Raw genomic sequence first — 5,414 nt, forward strand, 5'->3', positions numbered from 1 at the left:
TGTGTGTGTGTGTGTGTGTGTGTGTGTGTGTGTGTGTGAGTTTCCTGCGGTGTTGCTATGACGAACCAGCCACGCTCGCCTCACCAATGAGGTGATACTAAGTCTGCAATGGAAAAACGAGTGCAGGGCACTGCGGCCCAGTTGAGTAGAGCCGCTACTAGCAGTGGGTAATTGGAGAAAATGAAAGGGAAAGAATGTGTCGTAGTAAAAAAACGCTAAATGCACATATTATCTGGGCCACGTGTAAGGACCTGGTGACTTTCAGGATCGGTGTGAACACAGCCAAAGAGACAGAGAGGCACAGGATGAGACTCACCATGTTGAAATAGGAGCGAATCTTCACTCCTCGGGCCAGGTCCCACACAATGCAATTCCCATCATGCCCCGCTGAGAAAAGGATCCTCGGATCAAATGGATGCGGCTCCAAGACAAAGACCTCATCTTCATGACCCTGTCGTTAAACAACATCATCATCTAGATTAGACACTTCAAGAAATGAAAAAAACACCAGTGTTTGTTTCTTAAAGGTCTAACCTTTTTTTGCACGTTTTGTTCTCTTAACATTTTAGGCCCTTTCACACATGCACCGCAACTCTGAATATATCTGGACATTACCGGGTAGTAGAGCAATATGTGAGAACTCGATTGTCCAAATTAGTTGGACCGGACTTCACCTCGCCGGAACTAAATGCATCACTAGTACAAAGACCATGTCATTTCCAACTAAGCTACTGTGCATGGAGCAGGTCATTGTCTGGAGATTTCACAGCGAGCGAGTGGTCGTGTTGATCCAGTTTCAACCGAATGAAACAGAGGGTGAAGAAGAAGTGTCGTTAACACAAAGACGGCAACAAAAAGAGAATCAGGAACTCCTGTCGGTAAAAGCTGACGCCAAAATCGTCAGACAAATTCTACTAACTAAGCAAGGAACTCGGCTGTTTATAAGCTAATTATGAACCGGCTACATGACCGCAGTGTGATTTGTGTCACGTCCTGCCTCCTGCGGTATTTCCAGAAGATGAGAATGTAGTTGACACGGGCAACCTGCTGTTGTGCGATACGTGTGTGAGGGGGCAACTTTGGACAATGTCTACACACAATACATAGGGCCATGTCTTCCCATTGACCTGCAACTTTATGTATTTCTGGGTTGAACATTGTGTTGTTCTTTTTCTAAACTTTTCTCAATGTTTTTGTCAATTTTATTCCTATTTTTTTGTCACTTTTTGACTTCTTTTTTTTAATGTTTTAGTAAAAAAAAAATTAACAATTTCTTTGCCCCTTTTTCCGTTGTTTTTGAAGTTTTTTTTGGCACTTTTTCTGATTTTCTTTGGTCACTTCTTTAGCGTTTGAAAAAATCCTGTTGTTTTTTTTTTCAACATTTGTCACTTTTTTTGACATTCTTTCTGACATAAAACGTTTTTGTAAACCGGTCAAATTTGACCCGAGGACAACACAAGGGTTAATGCATCACTAGGGAGAGATTTTGCTGCTAACAATTGCATTACCATGCAACAATTAGGTAATATTGTTTCAAAAATGCAGTTGTGAAATGTTCAGGATAAGATCAAATGTGTCACAAAGTAAGAAAACTTGAAGTTTACACACACACACACACACATATATACAGTATATATATATATATATATATATATATGTGGATCTGTGTTTGTGAGCAGTGTGATTGCATGTGGATGTGTTTCATCACTACATACCATCAGGACATGGACGAGGTTGCCGGTGGTGGAGTTCCACACCTTCAGCGTCAGATTGTTGGCTGCTGTGATCACTGTGCTGTCGTGGCGATCCCATGCTACCATGGTAACCTTCAGTTTGGTCACCTTGTCTTCCAGCGGAGGAGGGTTGTATTTCCTGAAAGGGAAGATGTCGGTACACTGGCGTCATGTTTGGGGCCAATAAAGTTCAATGTGGTTTACATTATGAACAAAAAGTACATAAAAGAGCAAATAAAACATTCAAATGTCATAAAAACTAGTCAACAACTCCTCATATTCCTACCCCATTATTGAGAAGCATTCCACTCTGATAGCTAGACCTTATCTCTTTACTGTGTGAGATAATTGTTCACATCTGCTGTTACTGTGTTTACATATGTAAACTGTAAAACACATAATATCAGAAACATTTCAACACTTTGTATGCAATTCCCTGCTTAGACTTCATGCCCATTTATTTAGTGTAGGCCTTTCCAAAGACATTATGTGGATCAGTCTTGCTATACTGTAAAGATAAAAGTCCATTCCAGGGTTGCTGCTCACATTTTGAAATCACATTCAATGCCTGACATTTAAAAACCCGCTGTCAAGTCGGGACAGTTTCCAGCCGTTTCCTGCAGCCTTCAGGCTGAACAGGAAGTCACAGAAACGCTCACATCCTGTTGGGTCCGATTCCGATTTCATAAAATGTTACCAGACCCATATATCAGCTTGTACACAGTCGCCAGTTGTTTTTATCATGACAGAGTAGCTGTCAAAATGCTCTACATGTGATCTGCTGATTTCAATTAACAGTGTAGATGATTCAGTACGTAACCTGAACGGATTTAGTCTCTCTGACTCTTAAAAGGTAACTATCAGCCACACATGTGGCCCAGCATGTTCCCTCGGATCAGGGAGGCTCCAAGATCATGGTGGCAGCTGTCGCCATGGTCCCGCTCCACGTTCTGCAATGCCCTGTTCATCTTGCTACGCTCTGCTGTGCCCTGCCACGTCCTGCTGTGCCTTGTAATGCCGCACAGTGTCCTGCTATGCCATGAACTACTACAAAGAACTGCTACAAACTACTATTTTTTCTATTTTTGTTATTGCCACTCTTCACTCTAACCCCAACCGGCCCGTCAGACACCGCCTACCAAGAGCCTGGGCCTGGGCCTGGGTCTGGGTCTGTCCCAGGTTTCTTCCTGAAAGGAAGTTTTTCCTCGCCACTGTCGCACTGTTGCTTGCTCTGGAGGAAACTACTAGAACTGTTGGGTCCTTGTAAATTCTGGAGTGTGGTCTAGACCTACTCTATATGTAAAGTGTCTCAAGATAACTCTTGTTATGAATTGATACTATAAATAAAATTGAATTGAATTGACATGTGGTTTGTACAGAAAAAGCCTTTCAATCAGACAAATAGCAATTTATATATAACGGCATCATGTTGAATTGATTCTGAACCAATCAGGTGTTAGATCAGTTGGTCCACCTGGACCACGTGTGCATGACGTCAGAGCAAGTCGGGATCAAGTCAGACACAAATCTAACCGGCATGTTGTGGCCGGGGTGGGACAGTGGGTAGCGCAGGCCCACATACTGTATACTTCAAGGCTAATGCCTCGACAGAGGTCCAAGGTTCGAGTCTGGCCTGTGACAATTTCCTGCATGTCTTCCCCCCTCTCTCTCTCTCTCTCCTAGCTGTCCTGTCCATTAAAGGCGGAAAAGCCCCAAAAAAATAATCTTTAAAAAAAAATTTAAAAATAATCTAACCAGCATGTATTGGGCGACAATCGCCGGTGATCAATTCTGCGCAGAACTGAGCCTATTGTGATTTTCTTTCCACGGCAAAACAAATACACGATAAGGCGGAGCTTGAAATCTCAGCCTTGAAATGTTTGAAATCCACTTGACGATATTCCACAGTGATATTTTTTTAAGTAAAGAGGACCCCCGACCCCTCATCAGGAATGGTGAGGAAGTGGAAAAGGTCTCCTGTTTTAAGTTCTTGGGGATCATGATCTCAGAGGACCTGAAATGGGAGCTAAACACAACCACCGTGGTCAAAAAGGCGGATCTACTTTTTATGAACCCTCAAGAGGAGCAGCCTGTCGGCTCAGATCTGCATCTCCATTGAGTGTCATAACATACTGTATGACTGCATAACATGACTGCCAACTGCACAGGGAAGGACAGGAAATCCCTCAATCGAATCATAAGATCTGCGGAAAAGATCATTGGACTTCCCCCGCCCCCACCGGACGACACCCTCGAGATCCGCTGCCTCCGCCGAGCGCACTATTCTGCAGGATGAGACAAACCATCTCTTCACCCTGCTTCCATCTGGCAGGCGGTATCGAGCTTTTAGAGCACGCTCCAGGCTGCAGAACAGTTTCATCCCCCGGGGCCATCACAGATCTGAACAATCATGCCTCCCCACCCCCCCTCGTCAGCATAGTGGCACTTTCTAAAGATTATTTTTTGGGGCTTTTCCCTTTATTACATAGACAGTGGATGGGCATGAAAGGGGGACAGCGATGGGGGGTGACACGCAGGTCGGACTCGAACAGTTGCACTTTCTAGAATCTATTCTATGCAATGGGACTCTTCAATATTGGATGCCTTAATTATGTCTTTTCTTTTTGTCTTATTTTATTTATTGTGTGATTGTGTATGTGGAAGTGAGTATTGTTTTAGAGGCTGCACACGCAAATTCAATTGTGTGGTTCTACTGCACAATGACAATTAAAGTATTTTCTATTCTATTTTTTTGTATTTCCATATAACAATCATATGTAATATATATATATATATATATATATATATATATAAATAATATGTAGTGTGTATCAAATAGTCAAATAAATGGCAAATTGAACTGTGTCCCACTGTTAAAGAAGAACATTATAATTTACCATTTTAACTACAATTTGCTTGAAAATGTTAATTACAACATTTTGTAAAACAGTAAGATTGTTCTGGCCATTCTCACACTCACAGAATAGGATACAGTTAATTTTCCACATTAAGACACATACATGTTACAATATATCGACCTTTCATCCGCTTTAACAGTCCATAAAATCAGAAAAAGCAATCAACAAATTAAAAGTCTGCTCCTTTATGTTGCTCACTGGCTGTTGCGGCTCCCCACTGGAAGCATAAATATCCAGATTCTAGATTTAGAAATACCAGAAGGGCTTTGTGTCTTCTCTGTGTCCCCCTGGCCAACTGTCTTTAGCTTAGCATCATCTGAACTGTGTTTGTGTACTAACCCTGTCGCCTCGGAAAAAAAAGGGAAGCATTATGAGGAAAAGAAAGAGCAAATCATATTTCAATAAGTAAATACTGTAGGGAGATATTTCTCAAGCCACTGGGCATCATCTCAACACTTCATTTTCAGAATCTAATTCAAGACTTTTTAAGGATCCGTGGAGACCCTGGACTCTTTCTCTGTGTGTTTGCACTTTTTATTACAATATGTAAGCCTCAGTGCCATTATTAAAACCAACTAAATATTTATTTAAATAACCAGGTTATCTTAACCCTGGTGTTGTCTTCCCGTCGACCGTGCAGCTTTTTGTCATTCTGGGTCCAAATGAAAACCTTTTCCCCCAATTTTTTGGTCGTCTTTTTCGACACCTTTGTGGCTTTTTGACGTTTTGAAGCTTTTGTTCCTCCCAAGTGTATTGGCACTTT

This window comes from Etheostoma spectabile, chromosome 18, assembly GCF_008692095.1.
Source record: "Etheostoma spectabile isolate EspeVRDwgs_2016 chromosome 18, UIUC_Espe_1.0, whole genome shotgun sequence".
NCBI lineage: Eukaryota > Metazoa > Chordata > Actinopteri > Perciformes > Percidae > Etheostoma > Etheostoma spectabile.